This window comes from Pinus tabuliformis, chromosome Q (genome assembly GCF_031772625.1).
Source record: "Pinus tabuliformis cultivar Carrire ecotype Pingquan chromosome Q, CPIR1, whole genome shotgun sequence".
Lineage (NCBI taxonomy): Eukaryota > Viridiplantae > Streptophyta > Pinopsida > Pinales > Pinaceae > Pinus > Pinus tabuliformis.
The window spans coordinates 551,760,991-551,782,991 of record NC_142296.1 but is presented as its reverse complement, the minus strand read 5'-3'; positions in this window follow the sequence as shown (position 1 = coordinate 551,782,991).

The window sequence follows — 22,001 nt, the reverse complement described above, 5'->3', positions numbered from 1 at the left end:
CTCAGTTGCGCCTTCTTCTTTACATTACAAAAGTGGGTTAAGTCTGAACAGATGAGATGCCTGAAATATTCTAATGCAAATAACCTCATAGGCACATACCTAGGAAACTTGAATGGGCATAATTCACATCCATATATTCTGATTTCAGTGTGATTTTGGTAGAGGTACCAGTCACCTATCATGTACTGTTTGGACAGCTGTAAAATTTTCTTCATATCACCAGTAATTCTAGGAGGAGGAGCTCCTATCAACGGAGTGGAGGCTGGGTGTACGAACAAATCAATGAATTCACTATAGGTATAAGGGGAGTCATAGTTATGGAACACTGAGCTCCAAAAAATCACATACCTCCGATTTCCTTTCGAGTCTAATTTCCTGATGGGAAATGGGAAACTGTCTGGGTGATAATATAATAACAAATGGTATATGAAAGATGTATATTTAAATACTCCTTCTCTTTCCAAATTCATGAATTGAGAATGGATCTTGTCAGCAATAAAAGTGGCATAGTCATAATTGACAGCAGGGGGCTGTCCTGGAGTAAAGATAGATAACAGAACTAGGGTGATATCATCCACATATTCACTGGACCTAAATCCCAAGATCAAGGATATCATGTCAAGAATGATTTTTTTAGTCTCAGTGAACCATACATGCAAATAGGGAGGTGGGCCTTGTGGTTGACAGTTTGGTTTCATGAACATCTGGGAAATACAAGTTATTTCTGAGCTAGGCAATTGAGAGGCCTTTCAAGCAAAAATCCCATGGAAAGACGAGCGAGGGGTTCAGTGGAATGGAAATGTATCATCTCATTGATGAATTCAGCAGTTATGTGAAAAAGGACAGTGTTGGAAGGAGACATAACAGCTCTATGAACAGGGTCATAATTGGCACAACACTAGTTAATGATGTTTGGGAAAACATGGACTGAGGGCAGGAAATACATGGGGAGGTTTGATTCCCACAATCCAAAAATGTCATAGTTGCTTAAATACCTATCCCTTATCTGGCAGAAGGTCTGAAGATGATTCCCGTCACCAGATGGGTCTTTTATTTGGAAATCTTTGTCAGCTAAAGACAAATAATTCAGGTCCTTATGGGGTGCGTTGAGGGGCACGACGTTTAGGGCTGTGGGAGCTTCCATGTTTGGTTCTTATATTTTCAAACCGGAATTTCGGACTTCTGTGGAAAAATGGGAAAAGCACCTGTTTTGGGTTTCCTGGTATGACAGCTACGGACTGATTTTACTTGAATTTGGCTCTTTTTGGGTAGAATTCACAAAGAAAAACCGAAATTACCTATTCGGGAAGTGAATTGGGATAAATACCTGTTTTTAAAGGCGAACCATGTAATTTTCAGGTTGCAGGATGAGCTGCAGTGCAGGATGCTAGAGTTTTTTGGGTGGGTGGCGGACTGGATGTGATTTGCAATCAACCGAATGTATTTTTCATGAAAACAGTGTGCTGAAAAAATGGACGAAAATGATATTTTATTGTGGTTTTAATAAAATTTGGCTTTGGCGGGGCTTTTTGGCATTTATTGTGCGGCTGACGTCATGGCGATGTGACATTTTGTCGTGAAGCAGAGGGTGGTAAGCGGTTTGCCCCCGCACCACTTTTGGGGTTTGGTGGTTGCGGGCGGGGAGGTAGCGATCGCAATAAGAGCTTGACGCGTGGCAAGGGTACGACAGTAATACCACCAGTTCCCCGCGAGTTAATGGTCGGATGGAAGGGGGGGCACGATATGAGCGTGGGCCATTGGATGAGTGAGCCCAGATCTGATGGCTGACGGGTGTCGGTGATGATAGATGGTTAAGGCGCGGGGGCCCATGTATTTAAACCATGGTTCTAATGTTTTTCAGGCGCAATATGATTGGTTTGCGAGGTTTATGTTAGGTTATTAATTAACCGAATGTTAATTAACCCTTTGGATGGCGCATGACGGGTTATTAATAAATCCCGAATGGATCTATTAATCCCCTTATTTATGTTAAGACTATGGTCGTATTTCGACCGGGGCGGGATATTATATATTGCGGGGTTTTGTGTTATACATACATAATATGGGTAGGGGAACCTTTACAAGGGATTTAACATAATAATGTTAACAATTAATATTAATTTATGAAATAAACAGTGCTAAGTATAATGTTAGAAATTTAACACTCAACACTTAGGCATGACGAAGGTTTACACAAGAAATGTGGCCACTTTTCCTTAGTAAGAATAGAGTTTGACTTGGGCAATTTATGAAATGAGATGTAGTGAGTGACTGTAGGATATTAAGCAAATATTAATACCTTGGGGGAGATTAGTAAGTGATTTAGGGAAAGTATGGACGGCAGTTAGTCATGCTTCTGCCATAATACCTGAGAGACAAAGTCACTCACAAGTTTTCTTCTGCAACATCAAAACTGCTTACCCAGCCTAGTGTACCTAACATTTTTTCTTCTTTTTATTTGGGTGCACTTGGACTGGCAAACCCTCATCCATTTTATTTTATTTGCATGATAAGCCTACCTAAATCTTCCCTTATTTCTCCTAAGGGCTCAGATTAAACATTTGAGCTCCTTTGCTTCTCTATCTAACTATTTATCTGCCAAGATTAAACAGTTTGGACAAATTTCATTCTCTATCACTAAAACAGGTAAATTTAGACATGAACTAGCCAAGATTGAGCTGTTTGGCCATTCATCAATGGTGACATAGGTCAACAAGATGCACACCATCAGATTATTGCAAAAATAGGATGGTAGTGGCATTTTGGACTTGCACACTTTCCTGGTCTTTTGTTTGGGGTTCATTTCTTTTCTTTTTTCTGACCATCTTATTCTTTTTACCCTTTGATTTTTCTTTTAGGGTATACCCTCTTTTCATTTTTAAAATTTTTTGATTCTTTAATAATATGGAAAACCTTTGCAGCAAGAAAAGGTATGTACATATTGCAGGGCTAATAAAGTCAATCATGAAATATGACACCTATTGGTATAGGAGCATAACACTGGCTCCACTTGGAGATGGATTTTCCTGGTGAAAAGTCAAGAACAACAAGTCAGATGACCTTATGTACAATTCTTGCTGCACTCTGAAATCTTCCTTTGCTGTAAGTAAACAAAACTGTACAAAGGACCATGTAACATATATACATTTCTCTTGAGTTGAAAACAAAAATAGTAAAGTTCCTTCACTGTTTCTCAAAACTTTCTGCCCATTCCTTCCTATTCATATTCCTGTAAAAAGCTGTAGAAACTGAACTTTTCTATGTATAAGTTAGAGTTAGGATATATCAACAAACTAAATCAAAATAGTGTTTCAGCGTCCGACCATTAACTGGTCCATCTTCTGCTTTTGTACTATCTAGGCTTTTCAGAAAGTAAGTATTGTTGCCTTGTGAAGCCTGGATAATAAAAGGTCCCTTCCATAGGAAGTCAAACATCCCATGTTTTCCTTTATCTTCTCTTATGGAATCATTTTAAAACTTTGTCTCCTATGGTAAAATCCTCCGCCTTAGTCCTCTTATCAAATATCTTCTTGAGTTTTTCTTGTAATACTTGGGATCTTTGGTATACCTCTTCCCTAGTCTGCTGCAAATGGATGGTCTGATTTATCCTTCTTTGAATGTCATTGGGTTCCATCTAAGCTTCCTGCAGTAATTTCATTACAGGGATTCCCAAGGAGGAAGGAAATACAGCCTCCATACCATAGACCAGCTCATAGGGACTAGTTCCAATGGATCTCTTGGTAGTTAATTTGTCTGCCCATAGTGCATTGATAAGTTTCTTATGCCAATTTTTATTGTTTTCTTCCAATAATTTCTTAATAATATTGATCAGGATTTTATTGGAGGACTCAGCTAGACCATTACCTTGAGGGTAATAGGCTGTGGAATGGCCTAAGGTAATGTGGTACTTGTTACAGAAACTAATCATTCTCTTGGATTTGAAAGCAGCAGCATTGTCAGTTATGATTTTTTCAGGACAGCCAAATCTAGACAAGATGTTGTTTTCTAAGAATTGAATGATCACTAAATCATTGGCTTGTCTACAAGGGATGGCTTCTATCCATTTGGTGAAATAATTTGTGGCAGCCAGGATCCATTTATGTTGGCCAGAAGAAGGAGGATGTATTTCCCCAATAAAATCTAAACCCCATTGTTGGAATGGTCTTTCAGTGAAAATTGGTCTAAGGGGTAGAGGTAAAAGTTTCCTCTTGCCTTCAAAAATTTGGCATTTGTGGCAAGCAGTGACAAACTTTTTGACATCAGCAAACAAGATGGGCCAGTAAAATCCAACCCTTATGATTTTTTCTGCAATTGATTTCCAGTAAAGATGTCCACCACAGTCCCCTGCATGAAATTCTTTGAGTACCTTGTCAGCTTCATCTTTTATTAGACAATTTAATAGAACACCTTCATGATTTTTCCAAAAAAGAGCATTGTCTAAAATACAAAATTTTGAGACTTTCATTTTAAAAAACCTTTTCTTTGTTCTGAATAACCCTAGAGGAGCCTGGAGGTTTAATAATACATAACATATATCAGCATACCAAGGTGATTCTAGGAAGGCCTGGCTGATTTGTGGAGTCTCCATCTCTTGTTCATTATCTAGTTCATTGATATCCAGGGCTTGGCAATTAGTTTTAGTCATGAGTTTAGCCAATCCCTGTCCTTTTATAAGCTTTGTAGGTTTTATTTCGATATCATACTCCAATATAGTAGCAATCCATTTACCTCTCCTGCCGTCAATCCCTTCTTGGGTCAGGATATCTTTGACAACAACATTTGGTACATAGGCTATATATGGGAATATAATATGTAGACTCTGAAGTCATTGATAGCTTTCACAAGTGCATAAGCCTGTTTTTCCATGATTGGGTATTTTAGTGGTGCATCTCTAAGTTCTTTACTAAAAAAGGCTATGGGTTTTTCACATCCATGATCATCTTTCTGTAGTAAAATGGCAGCAATAGTATGTTTTGATGCAAATGAAAAGATTATGAAGTCTCTATCAAACCTTGGACTCGTAAGGACTGGTGTTCTGGTCAAAGCCATTTTGATTTCTTCAAATTCTTGTTTAGCTTCTAATGTCCATTTAACCTTGGAATCTTTTTTTAGCATATTATTCAACAGCCTGATTAATTCAGCCAAATTAGGTATGAATCTTCTTAAAAGGTTAATTTTCCCTAGGAAAGCTTGAAGTTCTTTGACATTTCTCGGGTGGGGTATTTGCAAAATGACCTCTATTCTATCAGGATCAATTTTGATGCCATCTTTGGAGATTATGTGGCCCAATAGTTTGCCTTCCTCTAGACCGAACAATGACTTCTTAGGGTTTAATGAGATACCATACTTTCTGCATGTTAAAAACACTTGTCTCAGATGATCTAAATGCTGCTGATCTGATTTGGAAAAAACAGTAAGATCATCAAGGCATATGACTAGAAAATCGTGAATTTCTTTTGCAAAAGCTATGTCCATTGCCCATTGGAAAGTTGCCCCTACATTCTTCAGTCCAAATGGCATTTTCACATATTTGAAAGTTCCCCATGGTGTTGTAAAAGCAGTCTTTTCCTGATCATCAGGATGAACTAGAATCTGGTTGAAGCCCGAGAACCCATCCAAAAGTGAAATCCTAGAAGCACCTACTACCCATTGTAAAATGTGGTCCATCTTAGGTAAGGGGTAGTGATCTTTTAAAAAAACCTTATTAACATTCCTTAAGTCAACACAATCTAATTTCCCCTGTTTTCTTCCTAGTGGGCACTAAATTAGACACCCATTCTGAAAACCTAATAGGAGCAATTATCCCAGCTTCATACATTCTTTTGACTTATTTTTCAATTGAAAGGAGTAGTACACGGTTGATCCTTCTGAGTTTTTTCTTGAAAGGTTTCTGATTTTCCTTAAGGTGTATTGTATGTTGGATTACAGAGGTGTCATACGATTTTAGATCTTCATAGCTCCAAGCAAAAACATCCTAGAATTCCTTGAACAGTTCAACATATTTGAGCTTTTGTTCAGGAGGTAGAGTTTTGGATAGTTTTATCATTTTAGGATTTTCTTCAGTTCCTATGTTACGGTCCTCAATGTCTGCGTTTAGAGTCTACATTTTGGGTTTCTTTGAGATATCATTAGAATCAAAGAAATATTCCAGAGGAGTTAATCATATGGGCAAATAATTGTCCTTCAAATCAATAACTTCAGATTCTCCTCCGACAATCTCATCAATGTCTATTTCTTTAAGCCCCTGTAACTTTTTATTGGTAAATTTTGTTGGGTGAAGTATTTGAGTTGTAGTTTCTACTAAGATGTCTGTTTCAATTTTATGTATTTGATCAACCTCACCAACAGTGTCTGTGTCTATATTAGTGCTGGAAAATTCTTCCTCTAGGGTCAAGAAATTGTTAATCTAAATATCATTGTTAAACACTTGCCAATTCTTTACATTGTCTGGTATAGTTGGCCTGTGTCTAATCTCAGTTGTAAACTGATGATTGGGTTCAAATGGCAATTTACAAGTGCTGGCAAATGTTGCCAAACTGTGAGCATGCAAATTATGTTTTCTTGGAATTTTGGCTAGCTGCGTTTCAAGAAATGTATTGAGGATTTCAATTGCTACCCCTCTGTAAGACCTTAATCTAGGATCATTTGTGATGAAGTTCCCTTTGATCTGTTGAATGACTAAATCAGAGTCTCCCAAAACTGATACCCTGATTGCCCCTGAACTTTTGATCAATTTGAGTCCTAGCAAGAGGGCTTCATATTTAGCCATATCATTGGTACATCTAAAGTTCAACCTTTAAGCATGTCCTTCGGCATGATCATTTTCTAGATTGTGTACCCAAATTCCAGCTCCTACCCCTAATTTATTGACTGAACCATCAAATTCCAAGTACCAAAGGATCTCATGTTCATAGTTAGTATTAGGAGTCTTGGAAATTTGTTTACTAGGGAAATCTGGATTTTTAGTTTCATCTGGTTTCTCTTGAGTGTCTGATATATCCTTGTTCACAGAAATTTCTTGAATTTGAACACTGGAGTTTTGGTGTATAATTTCTTCTTGTCCAATCGCTAAAACCTTGACATCAGTTGAAGGGTTATTTTCAACATTGTATAGAATGAAGGAGTCCATGTCAGAGTGCATGGAATAGATGGGAAAATTCTGGGGTTTCTCTTGACTACTTACCACGTATTTCATTAAAGTTTCTCGATACAATCTCTTTGGTTGACCAGATACGGAAATAGTAGCATAGGAAATGTCCAACTGTAAAGATCCTTGGAGCTTTGCACCCCAAGATCTAGACAGCAACATGCCATATTTTGGTGGTAGTCAGCTACCACTACGTCCTTTAAAATTGTCTTGGCAAGGTATTGAACTAATGATACACATAAATCTTTGATCAATCCTAGACATCTGACCTGGCTTGAATCAAAAGAGAATAAGTCTTTGTATGGCCCAGTGATATCTAGGTCCAACGTTTCCATTACAGATTTAGGCATTAAGTTATGAGAGGCACCAGAATCAAACATGGCATTATGAAGTACTTTATCATGTATGTTCAGACTTACATAGAAAGGAGGAACCCCTCCATCTACTGACTTTCCATTTACCTCAGGGCCAAAAATTAATTCAGGTTGGTCATCCAAGACATTTACTGCATCTTCGTTTTCCAAAATCTAGAGTGATCTGCTAATTTGATCTCTATAGACATCATGCTTAGCCAATTCTGACAATGGAATGGCTATCTTTAATTTTCCTATTTCGGTCTCAAGGTTGAAAGGTTTTTCTGTTTGATTTTTTGCATTTCGGGCAGTGAGACTTTCTTTTTCTGTTATATTTTCTGTGTCGTTTTCTTTTACAGGAGTGTTGTTATGGGCTGAAGTTTCTTCTATGTCAATTTCTGGCAGCCCTTCCACCTTTCCTTTGGGAGGAGTGGAAGTGGAAGGTTGTCTGTTAGGTTGTGGATTGTCTGATACATCTTCAACTATTGGATTGTTTGGGTTGGGACCTGTTTTAGGAAGGGGTTGTACACGAGGGTTCTTGATTTTAGCTTTGTTAGATTGCTTGGTATCTTTCTTTTTATTGGTTTCAGGAACATTTGTCATTCTGCTCCTCAGATTGTATTGCTTGTGAACTTCATAAATGGTTGTATCATATCCCTCCCTAAAATCAAATGATTCACCTGATTGAGTTTGGAATTGATTAAGAGTATGAGCCTCTTGGTCTTCTTAGGTCAAGAAAATTTATTACTCACTATTGAGACCCATTAAGTTAATTTGATTATCTTCTGTTGGCTCACTAGAAGTTGAAGCTTCAACATAATTTTCCTAGAACGGAGGTCTAATGTTTTGGTCTGGACCAACATTTCCAGTATTAGGGTTCTAGTTTTTTCTGAAGTTTAGATTTCTCCCAGTATTGCTCGGTTGACCATCCCAAGGGGATTTCCTCTCAATTATTTCTACTCTATCACCAAGTCTATCCATTCCTTTAATAATAACATCTAATTTTTGTTCAAATGCAGGACGTTCTTCTTTGAAAGGTGTCCTCCTTTCAGCTCTAGCTCGAGCTCATTTAGAAATAAGGTTGGCCTAAACACTGACAACTATACTCTGCATGTCTTCTAAGCTTCGAGGAGCTCTTTCCCTAAGCTGATATGGCATATCAGAATCAAATGCATTAGGGAATTTGATCAAGGAAAAATCTGGAGGAGGTCTGAGATTCTGAGGAATAGCATTGTATACATTATTAAATCTAGTACAGTAATCTTGAACAGTTTCTTGTGGGCCTCTCTTCAAGTTTTCGTATTCTGATAAAATGTGGAGAGGATCTTTCTTCTTTTCCCATCTGTTCAAGAAGGTCTGATAAAGGGCTTCTGGGTCAGCGATAGTGTTTGCAGGGAGTGCTCTAAACCAGGTTCTAACATCCCTAGTTAAACTTTGAACAAAGACTTTCATTCTCACATCATCATCATCAATCTCATAGTTTTCAAAATAATCAGTCATTTTCTTAGTATGTTGTTGAGCTGTGTAAGTGCCAGTACCATCAAAATAGGTGATTTTTCTTTGATAATCTTGAGGCATAGCCCCTAGATTTGCAGGTAATTGCAGGGGAGCATATCGGTTTGCCATATTTGCAGAGATAAGTGTGACAACTGGAAGAGCAGGGATAACAGTGGAAATGTAAGCTATGGATGGAGGAGTGGGAAGGATGGTTTGGGGTGCTGATGGTGAACTAGGAGAAGCTACAGTAATCGCAGAAAGGATTTGTGTTTTTCCAGAAGTAAGCTCAGATTGGATAGGGTTTTGCTGATGTGTGTCAAGGTGTGAACTAGCAGAATGTTCTTGGCTACTAAGGATCTTAGGAATCAGATTAGGGTTTTCAAAGATAGATGGAGGATTTGGATCAGGATTTGATCTGGTGTAACAAATATTTTTCTTTGGAGCCAGTTTCTGAGTATGTTTTTGGTTTTTTTTTTGAAATAGTTTTAACAATACAACTTTAACAGTATCTTCTAGGAAGTTTTAGATGTAAGAGTTTTGAACTTTCCTAAAGATTTTGTAAAAAAGGGACTGATCAAGAATTTGAAGCATGTTTGAAATAGATAGCTGCAATAAACAAACTATTCAGGTCCCCAGCAGAGTCGCCAATGATGTTATCACTCAGTTTGTTCCCCAAAGTTGTAAGAAAGGGAATACGACCAAGGTAATAACAGACCAATCTTTTAGATATAGATTCTAGCCAATCTGCATCCAGAGAGGGCTCTCTCTTTATGATTTAGCTTTGTTTTGAAATATGTTAGGCTAGTTATGAAGTACAAGGGTTTTGTTTTGAGTTTGGTTGGAGAGATGGAGATTCAATAGAACAGTGAGGTAAAACTGAAAAGTTTCAGTCCATTGGGCATGATGGAGTCAAAGAATGACAGCTTCCTGGATTCGGTTTCTAAACAGAGGATGGCATCACATAGCAAGGTACTCAAACATGGAACAATTTAAAGGCTGAAATCAGATGGAATGGAGTCAAATGGGTGAAGGGCAGTTAAGAATCCTTCATCATATTTGACAGAGGGAAAATGGTTGATTACTGCTAAGGAGCAATTAAGAATTCGTTAGAAAATACTCAAGAGGAAAGAATCAGGGGAAACAGGAGCAATTAAGAATTCACTGTTTATTCTAATTCTGAAGAAAACATTGATAATAATGAAGGCTGAAAATAGAGTGCAGTCAAGCAAATTTTGAGTTATTCTTTCTCTCTATTATTCGGATTATGAAATATAGATGATATAGTAAACATAGAAACAATAAAACACAAGTTAGAAGGGACTTATTGATCCACAAGTTGATTCAAGAATTCTGTAACAGGTCTTCAGCATCAATTCCTCATCTAGTAGGCCAGACAAAAATGGTTCCAACAACCTTTTTTGTTCCAAAATTTCTGTATTACAGCAAAGTCTGAGAATACTTCCCAACTCACCAACCCCAAATACTTCGTTTGGGGGGGTATTTATACAAAATATCAAAATATCTGAAGGATATACTATCTAGTGATGATTAATGCTTCTTTTACAAAAGATAGAGACAAACAGTCTTGGAAACAGGGAAACAATAAATTGACGCTGTGCTGGCCGCTCCCTCTTTATTGAATGTACCGGAGGTAGGTTCTGTAAGTCAGTTTGCAGCTTTCCTCCACTGATATTCCACACTGGTTGCTCCATCGTTGCCTGGATATTGCTTAGCCTTGATCTGATATACTTTGACCAGTATGACTCTCATTTATTTTTGTCTTCCTCATTATGGTAAATGGTCTAAAATTTTCAATTCACCAAGGTACCAAAGATACCAAAGATAAGTTTATAGAATTTCCAACATACTTTGCCACCACTCCAGTCCTGGTAATTTATGTCTCTGAAGCTTCCTTAAAGTTTTGCCAGCCTCTATGTATCTGAAGAAATTAGGTAGGATGGTGAATAGATGCTTCACCTCATGCTTAATGTAGAATAAATTTTCCAGGGTGTTGTAGAGGGCCTGGCCAGATGGAAGTGCTTTTACTCCTGAAGCACTTGTTGATGAAGTGATTTGATCAACAATATATTTATTAAATTTATGTACATAGTCTATGTGTTTCATCAGACGATAATCACTTCCCAAAGGACTAGGCAAACCTTTTTTATGCAAGACTGTAAACTTTTATGTGAAAGAATTAACTCGCTACCTGCATGTCCTGGCATCTCCTTTCCAAATTTTGCATTAGAGTTCTCATGATTATAACTCTCTTGATTTCTAGAATGGTGCCTGTTCTGTCTCTGATTTCTAGTGCTTCCAGTTCTTCGCTGGTCTTGGTGTTCAAAAAATGTATCAGCCGGTTAGCTTGTTCGGGCATCTCTCCCAATAAAGCTCTTTTCTTTTGAATCTCCACTTGGGCCGCTCTTATCAAGTCAATCTACTCATAAATGACTTGGATATACCTCCACACATACTAAGGGATTGATTGATGTTGGTCCACAAAATTCCTCTGATTTCTGCTAAAGGTTTATTCAAAGAGAGATCCTTTTCTAATGCTCTCACTTTGTTATCTAATGTTTTGACCTCCCTTGTTTTCTCTGCCACATTCATCTTGGATTTATCATAATTATTTTCCACCTTTTCCAATTGCTACTTCACCAGTTTCAATTCTGACACTTGTAGTTTTAATTCTTCCATGGCTCTTATTAGTTCCTCTGTACTCATATTGGTATTGCTGCCTAGTGCTACTGTACCTGTGATGACCTCTGCTATTGATGCCGGGACAGTGGGAGGCAATGCCGTTATAAGTGTGGAGGGGGCAGTAGTGACTGCAGGGATTTCTTCAGGTGGCTAGGAGGTCGACTCTCCCTGCTTTTCCTTTAGCACTTTTTCCAGTGCTTGCTCAGTATCGGTTAATCTTTCATTGAGTTTCATAAGTAGGTCCATCATATCCTCTTCGGATTTCTGCTGTACAACTTCTGCAGTCTGTGGGTGCATGGAAGGAGGAAGTTTCAGCTGTTTTCTTAGGGCAGCAATGTCCTCTTCCTTTTTCTTTATCAATGCCTTTATGTTAGGATATTCCGACAGATAGGAAATAGTTAAGTACAACTTGGTCTAGTATAGAGTTAGGTAAAGTGTGTTTCTTTACTATGTACATTTTGTAACTTACAATCCGACAGTCACGATATGTAGTGATCCGATGGTTCATTCTCTCCTCGGTATTACCGACACTTGATCCGTGGCTTAACACCCGATTGGTTCATGATTTCTATTTAAAGCACATGGAGGGTCATTTGTAGGGTAATCCGTCTATGAGAGAAGCATATGTAAATTTTCATTCTTTTATTAATAAATTGTCTGAAGTGGCTGCGTTGGCTCAGGCCGTGGACTGTTTCCCTCTTTGAGGGTTTTAACCACGTCAAAATACTGGTGTATTGATCTGTGATCTATTTGTGAGCGGTGTCCTTTGGTGTTCTGTCTGAGGAACTTACCCTGTAAATTCCTACATGGTATCAGAGCTATTTGAGGGCCGCGTCCGTTGGTGATCCAAATCTGAAGCTGGTAGAACTGCATCCGACTACCGTTTCCTAGATCTACTGTTTCTGACTGCTTTTGGGCCGAGAGGACTACTCTGTTGTGTTGGGAGCATCTGTTCCAGTGAGGAACCCCTTTCGTTTCACGCGAAAAGGTTTCTGGTAGCCCTATTTGCGTCATTTTTAAGATCTGGAGGTATACAGTGTTTATTTGCAGTTTACAGTTATTTTCTCTCTGTTTATTTCGGTTTTCGGTTTATTTAGCTTTTTTATTTACCAGATCTATACCTTTCATTTCTGCATATGCTCTTTTCCTGTGACTGTGACTGTACGATTTGGGCAAATCAGAAACAGAAAGGAAGGATTTTTCTCATGCGTATGCTCTTTTCCGCTGCGCCTTAGTGTGATCTCGGAAAATCAGAAACATTGAGGAAAATATTTAGTTTCCGGCTAAAGCTAACTTTGAGCTGCAAGGTTCATTTTTGAAAATATCTAGTTTCTGGCTAAAGCTAACTTCGAGCCACAAGGTTCGTTTTTTTTTTGTATGTTCGTGTTGGGTTTTGTGTTTTTTTGTTTTGTAGGGAAAAAGAGCTTTCTCAAAGCAAGCACGCAACCCAAAGCATCAACCCCCCCTCTCTCTCTCTCTCAAACTTTTTGTATAGCTCACTTGGTGCAAAGCTAATTTATGAGAGTAGAGGTCTTGGGTTCAAATCTCCATTTTGTGGGGGCGGATTTTTCATTTCCGCACATTCCCGCACTTCGTCGGCAACTTCGTCAATTTTTTTTGAAAAAGCCATAACTTCTTCATCCAGAAGCCGTTTTCAGAACCATTTTTTTTTAAACGGCCTAATTTTTCGAGATCTTTCCATTGGTACACTTAGTTTTAGCATCTATAGCTTCAGTTTCTATTAAAAATGGAAAGTCCATGCCAAGTCATTCTTGATAGCACTAACTACTTCCAATGGTGGTCCTACATTGTGGATTTACTTAGAAGTAAAGGTCTTTACAGAATAGCCACAGGCCAAGAGACCAAACCGAAAGATGAAGATAAGGTAGCTAAATGGGAAAATAGGCAAGACCAAGCATGTGGGTTGATAGGGATGTCTATTTCTCCAGATCTTAGATTCCATATTGCAGAACTTGATACTCCTGATGAAGCACTGCAACAAATTACTAAAGTCTTTGGAATTAAAAATGAACTTAAAGCCCATCAACTTGAAAATGAATTGCTTACATTGGACCCCAATAATTTTTCTTACATTGAAGATTTTTTGTCCAAGTTCAAGACCCTTAGACTTCTCTTGGAAGGTGTTAAGGTTAAGAAAGAAGATAGTAGCCTTATCTACTCCATTCTTACTAAGTTGGGACCAACCTATTCTATGTTTGTTTCCACCTTCCATTCTACAAGAGAAGCCTTCATTTCTCAAGGACAAACCTACAAGTCCCCTTCCTTTGATTCCTTTTGTGATTCTTTAATAAGAGAACAAGAAAAACTCTTACACCTTGGTCTTCTTCATCTTGGAAACTCTTCTAAGAAAGCGTTAGCCACCCAGCAACAACCAAATTCAAAGAATCCTAAGAAGTCATATCCTAAAAGGAATGGTCCTAAAACAAACAAGGGTCCTAAGCAATTTCAGCCTCAAAATGAAAAATTATTTCAACAAAATGATAAGACAAATAAAAATAAAGGGAAGAAAACTGATAGACATTGCAACTTTTGTAATCGAGATGGCCACTTAGAATCCAAATGCTTTAAGAAGATGGAAGCCTTGGAAGCAGCAATGAAGAAGCATAATATCCATTTGGAGCACTCTTCAACTTCAACTTCATCTTCAAGAATGGCACTTTCTGCATGTGGTTGTCAAGCATCTCGTTCTGGCTATGCACTAAATGTATATTCTTCTTCTCATTCTCATGAGTGGCTCATTGATTCTGGAGCTTCTTATCACATGGCCAAAAACAAAGCCATGTTTTCTTCTTTAAATGATTGTAACACCAAAAATATATATGTTGGTGATGATAGATCTCTTAGTGTTGTAGGGACTGGAACTATTGATCTAGACAATGGTCAGTTTAATGATGTATTATGTGTTCCAACCTTATCCTGCAACCTTCTATCTGTATATCAGATAACCCATTCAGGTGAAGGTAAAATCGTTGAATTTTCACCTCACGATGTTGTAATTAAGGACCTAAGAGATCCTAGACAGATTTTAGCTACTGGCATTGCTGATGATTCTACAAGGTTGTATAAGTTTCACAACTTTGGGTCATTAAATCTTCCCTCAATATTTGTTGCTCATAATGATGAAGTAAACAAACTTTGGCATGAGCGATTTGGTCACTTGAACTATCGCTCTCTTCAGAATCTATGTAAAGAAAATATGGTGATAGGTCTTCTAATGGTATCTTGCAGAGATGGTGTTTGTTCCGGATGTGTACTTGGAAAACATCATCGGGACAGTTTTGAAAAACGTTCCTCTTGGCACGCCTCAGCCCCTTTACAGCTCGTGCATAGTGATTTATGTGGTCCACTTCCAGTTGCTTCATTCTCTGGCTACAAGTATTTCTTAACTTTCATTGATGATTTCTCCAGACGCACTTGGGTATACTTCTTAAAACTCAAGAGTGAAGTATTTAACATGTTCTTGGCCTTTAAGGCCTTTGTTGAAAAACAATCTGGACATCAAATTCTTAAGCTAAGATCTGATAATGGCATAGAATATGTTAAAAACACATTGATCAACTTTTGCACTGAGAATAGAATTCAAATGCAACATACTGTTCCATATACTCCACAACAAAATGGTGTAGCTGAAAGGAAGAATCGCACCTTAAAGGAAATGGCTAATTGTATGCTTCAATCTAAAGGACTTAGTCTTAATTATTGGGCAGAAGCAATTAACTATGCAAATTACATAATAAATCGCACTCCTACTAAGGTTTTAAAGAATATCACTCCAGAAGAAGCATGGAGCTCAAACAAACCAGATGTAAGTCACTTTCGTGTTTTTGGAAGTGAAGCATGGGCCCATATTCCAGATGAGAAACATAAATCTTTAGAACCAAAGAGTGAAAAAATTATTTTTGTTGGATATTCTGAAAATGTCAAAGGATATAGACTTATTCCACTTAAGTCCAAAAATGTTATCATTAGAAGAGATGTAAATTTTGATGAAAATATATCGGCCTGCGAGCCTAGTTCGGCGGATGTGCCACCTCTCCCTATCTCTTCTACTCTTGAAAATATTTCTTCTTTAGATGATGAAAGCGAGGATGAAAATCCTCCCCCACCTTATCAGGATCCTCCTTCAGCTCCTCAGCTTCCAAAATGGGTCCGTGCTACTCGGGATGCAGCAGGTGATCTTGCCGGTGATCCTACAGATCAACGACGTACACATTCTTAGTTCGAGAGAGCCTCTTCTTTACTGGCTCAATCTTTAGTGAATTATGATCCTGACACCTTTGCAGAAGCTTCAGGCCATCTAGATTGGGAAGCATCTATGAATGAAGAATATCATTCATTATTGGCCAATGATACATGGGATCTTGTTCCTCTACCAAAGGGACGAAAGCTTGTTAGATGCAAATGGGTTTACAGAACCAAGTATGGACCAAATGGGAAAGTTGATAAACATAAAGCTCGTCTTGTTGCTAAGGGTTTTTCACAAGTTGAAGGCATTGACTATACTGAAACCTTCTCCCTTGTTGCCAAAATGAACTCTATCCGCCTTGTTCTTTCCCTTGCTGCCTCTTTCAAATGGGAAGTCCATCAGATGGATGTTAAATCTGCCTTCTTGCATGGGGACTTGCATGAAGAAATCTATATGGAACAACCTATTGGCTTTATACAAACAGACTCCAGCGTTGTATGTCGGCTTAAGAAATCCCTTTATGGTCTCAAGCAAGCTCCTCGAACTTGGTATGCCAAAATGGATAACTTTCTTTTAGAAAATGGCTTTTCTAGGTGTCATTCTGACAATACTGTCTACACCAAGAAAGTGGGCAAGTCTCTTATCATTCTTGTTCTTTATGTTGATGATCTTATCCTGACTGGTAGTGATCCCAACCTTATAAACCATGTGAAGTCTAGCCTTAAAAGGAAGTTTGAAATGACAGATTTAGGACACTTACATTATTTTCTCGGTCTTCAAGTCTTGCAATCCAAGGAAGGTATTGCCCTTTCTCAGTCCAAGTATGCCTGTGATATTCTATGCCACTTTCACATGGAAGACTGTAAGCCAGCCCCTTCTCCCTTTCAGTCTGGAGTCAAACTTTCAATCACTTGTACTTCTCCTGAAGTTGATGCTACCTTATACCGTCAACTTGTAGGAAAACTTTTGTATCTAACCCATACTCATCCTGACCTTTCCTTTGCTGTTGGCCTTGTTGCTCGGTTTATGCAAAACCCACGTGAAAGTCATTGGAAAGCAGCTAAAAGAATACTTCGTTATGTTCGAGGCACAGTTCAGTGTGGGATTCATTACAGTGTCGAAGCAGCTCCTCTATTGGTTGGTTTCACTGATTCCGATTGGGCTAGTGACCATGATGATCGGAAGTCTACTGTAGGTTATGTGTTCACTCTTGGTTCAGGACCTATTACATGGGCTTGCAAAAAACAAGGTGCCATTTCTCTTTCTTCAGCAGAAGCAGAGTATCGTGGTGCCGTAGAAGCTAGTAAGGAAGCCTTGTGGCTTCGTCAGATCCTATCAAAGTTTGGCTTTCAGCAGCAGCATCCAACTACACTTTGGTGTGATAATCAAAGTGCCATTCAACTATGCAAAGATCCAGTCCAACATCAGCGTAGCAAACACATTGAACTGCACATGCACTTCATCAGAAAGCTCATTCACGACCATGTTCTTGAAGTGCAATATTGTTCAACAGATGATCAAGTTGCAGACATCTTTACAAAGGCTCTCACAGAGGCGAAGTTCACTAAACTTCGATTTATGGTTGGAGTTCAGGAAGTTGTCACTAAGGGGGGATAGGCTCTAGTGCCTCCTTCCTTCTCCTATTGTGTCATATTTGTAAATCCTTCAATCCTATCCCAAGTTGTTCTTAAGGGGGGATGTTAGGATATTCCGACACATAGGAAATAGTTAAGTACAACTTGGTCTAGTATAGAGTTAGGTATAGAGTTAGGTAAAGTGTGTTTCTTTACTATGTACATTTTGTAACTTACAATCTGACGGTCACGATATGTAGTGATCTGACGGTTCATTCTCTCCTCGATATTACCGACACTTGATCCGTGGCTTAACACCCGATTGGTCCATGATTTCTATTTAAAGCGCATGGAGGGTCATTTTTAGGGTAATCTATCTATGAGAGAAGCATATGTAAATTTTCATTCTTTTATTAATAAATTGCTTGAAGTGGCCGCGTTGGCTCAAGTCGTGGACTGTTTCCCTCTTTGAGGGTTTTAACCATGTCAAAATACTGGTGTATTGATCTGTGATCTGTTTGTGAGCGGTGTCCTTTGGTGTTATGTCTGAGGAACTTACCCTGTAAATTCCTACACTTTATGCCTTTGGCATCTTTGGGATCATGTCCCAGTTCAATGATAATTTCCTCCAAGGATTTGATCCTGTTGTCCTTTGTTAGAGAAGAAGCTTTCTCTAAATATAACTGAGCAGAGGTATTATTCAAGGAGTCTTGTAATTTATGAGCTAACATAGCTTTGTCAGCCAGTGTGGAGTATACCATTTCTCCATTTGTTTATGAAGCTCAATCTGGTCCACGGGATGAATATCCTTGGCTGAGACCTCCAGATTTGTCCTGATGTAGTCAGTTGCTGATTGTGATTGTTGGACCTTGGGCTTAAAGTAACTCATTATCATATTTCCTTCTTTTATGTCATATGCTGACATTAATCTTTGCTGTTTTGTGAGGGTCATCGTAAGATACTGGTTGTAAATTTGAAGCCTTAGTGGATCGTTCCTACCTTTATCTCAGTGAATGTCCTTTTGATGTCCGAGGCCTGTTTGCTTTGTGGCCTAGTGGATGAAACTTCCACACTCTACTGCCTTTCTAGCTTCTGCATGTGTGAGCTAGTTGATGTATCTACCACTAGGGAAGTCTGCTGGCTGACTACCCTCTCACCTCTTATACTGTCTGTTGTTTCTTAAATGATTTCCTCTTCTGACAAATGATTCAGCCTTTGTCTTTTTGCTCCTAGTTGTTCATCAGGTCCACTGATAGGTGTGGCCTCTTCTCTGTCTCTCTTCTTGCTTCTTTCCTCATTTAGAGGAGTTTGTAGTGCTAGAATTTCTGGTGCTTTAGATTGGGCAGGAGGAATTTGTATTTGTTCCTGCTCTTTGGACCCCTATAGCTGATCAGTCACTATTGGCTGCTCTGCAGTTTCTACCTCTTTTCCCTTTGAAGTCCCTGTGACCGATGTGATAGTTTTCTGTGCAGGCTACTGAGAAGTTCCAGCAGAGGATGTCCCAACTCCTGATTGTTGAGGCCACTTGAAAGATACCTGTCCAAAAGAGTCCAGGTCAAGGGTCTTTTCAAGATTTTTCGTAGCTTTTTCCATTTTTTCCTGTTCACTAATTTCCTCTATTAATGTCCCTTCTACCCATTCTTCCTGATTTGCATACTGCTCAATTTCTGGGATCTTATGATGTACGCACACTAATAACCTGTTTATTACCCTTTTGTCACTTATGAAACTACAAGGGTCATATGGCACACACTCAAAACTCTTCTTGAATTTAAGGTGGTTTTCTAATATGTTCTCAACATCTTTCCATGCATCCCTAGAATGGATGACATAAGGGCCCAATTGGTTTTTGATTCTCAGCTGCGCCTTCTTCTTTACATTACAAAAGTGGGTTAAGTCTGAACAGATGAGCTGCCTGAAATATTCTAATGCAAATAACTTCATAGGCACATACCTAGGCAACTTGAATGGGCATAATTCACATCCATATATTCTGATTTCAGTGTGATTCTGGTAGAGGTACCTGTCACCTATCCTGTACTGTTTGGATAGCTGTGAAATTTTCTTCATATCACCAGTAATTCTAGGAGGAGGAGCTCCTATCAACAGAGTGGAGGCTGAGTGTACAAACAAATTAATGAATTCACTATAGGTATAAGGGGAGTCATAGTTATGGAAGACTGAGCTCCAAAAAATCACAGACCTCTAATTTCCTTTCGAGTCTAATTTCCTGATGGTAAACTATCTGGGTGATAATATAATAGCAGATGGTATATGAAATATGTATATTTAAACACTCCTTCTCTTTCCAAATTCATGAATTGAGCATGGATTTTGTCAGCAGTGAAAGTGGCATAGTCATATTTGACAGGAGGGGGTTGTCCTGGAGTAAAGATAGATAACAGAACCAGGGTGATATCATCCACATATTCATTGGACCTAAATCCCAAGATCAAGGATATCATGTCAAGAATGATTTTTCCAGTCTCAATGAACCAGACATGCAAATAGGGAGGTAGGCCTTGGGGTTGACAGTTTGGTTTCATGAACATCTGGGCAATACAAGTTATTTCTGAGCTGGGCAATTGAGAGGCCTTTTCAAGCAAAAATCCCATGGAAAGACGAGCGAGGGATTCAGTGGAATGGAAATGTATCATCTCATTGATGGATTCAGCAGTGATGTGAAAAAGGACATTGTTGGAAGGAGACATAACACCTCTATGAACAGGGTCACAATTGGCACAACACTGGTGAATGATGTCTGGGAAAACATGGACTGAGGGCAAGAAATACATGGGGAGGTTTGATTCCCACAGTCCAAAAATATCAGAGTTGCTTAAATATCTATCCCTTATCTGGCAGAAGGTCTCAAGATGATTCCCGTCATTATATGGGTCTTTTATTTGGAAATCTCTGTCAGCTAAAGACAAATAATTCAGGTCCTGATGGGGTGCGTTGAGGGGTGCGATGTTCAGGGCTACGGGAGCTTCCATGTTTGGTTCTTGTGTTTTCAAACCAGAATTTCGGGCTTCTGTGGAAAGATGGGAAAAACAGTTGTTTTGGGTTTCCTGGTATGACAGCTACAGACTGATTTTACTTGAATTTGGCTCTTTTTGGGTAGAATTCACAAAGAAAAACCAAAATTACTGATTCGAGAAGTGAATTGGGATAAATACCTGTTTTTAAAGGCGAACCATGTAATTCACAGGTTGCAGGACAAGCTGTAGAGTAGGATGCTGGGGTTTTTTGGGTGGGTGGCGGACTAGACGTGATTTGCAATCAACCGGACGTATTTTGCATGAAAACAGTGCGTAGAAAAAATGGCCGAAAATGACATTTTATTGTGGTTTTAATAAAATTTGGCTTTGGCGGGGCTTTTTGGCGTTTATTGTGCGGCTAACATCATGACGATGTGACATTTTGTCGTGAAGTGGAGGGTGGTAAGCGGTTTCCCCCCGCACCACTTTTGGGGTTTGGCAGTTTCGGGTGGGGAGGTAGCGATTGTAGCAAGAGCTTGCCGCGTGGCAAGGGTACGACAGTAATACCACCGGTTCCTTGCGAGTTAAATGTTGGATGGAAGGGAGGGCGCAATACGAGCATGGGTCGTTGGATGAGCTGGCCCAAATCTGATGGCTGACGGGCGTCGGAGATGATAGATGGTTAAGGCGTGGGGGCCCATGTATTTAAACCACGGTTCTAATGTTTTTCAGGCGCAATATGATTGGTTTGCGTGGTTTACTTTAGGTTATTAATTAACTGAATGTTAATCAACCCTTTGGATGGCGCGTGGTGGGTTATTAATAAATCCCGAATGGATCTATTAATCCCCTTATTTATGTTAAGACTATGGTCGTATTTCGATCGGGGCAGGATATTATATATTGCGGGGTTTTGTGTTATACATACATAATATGGGTAGGGGAACCTTTACAAGGGATTTAACATAATAATGTTAAAAATTAATATGAATATATGAAATAAAAAATGCTAAGTATAATGTTAGAAATTTAACACTCAACACTTAGGCATGACAGAGGTTTACACAAGAAATGTGGCCACTTTTCCTTAGTAAAAATAGAGTTTGACTTGGGCAATTTATGAAATGAGATGGAGTGAGTGACTGTAAGGATATTAAGCAAATATTAATACCTTGGGGAGATTAGTAAGTGATTTAGGGAAAGGATGGAGGGAAGTTAGTCATGCTTCTACCATAATACCTGAGAGACAAAGTCACTCACAAGTTTTCTTCTGCAACATCAAAACTGCTTACCCAGCCTAGTGTACTTAACATTTTTTCTTATTTTTCTTTAGGTGCAGTTGGACTGGCAAACCCTCATCCATTTTATTTTCTTTGCATGATAAGACTACCTAAATCTGCCCTTATTTCTCCAAAGGGCTCAGATTAAACAGTTGAGCTCCTTTGCTTCTCTATCTAACTATTTATCTGCCAAGATTAAACAATTTGGACAGATTTTATTCTCTATCACTAAAACAGGTAAATTCAGACATGAACTAGCCAAGAT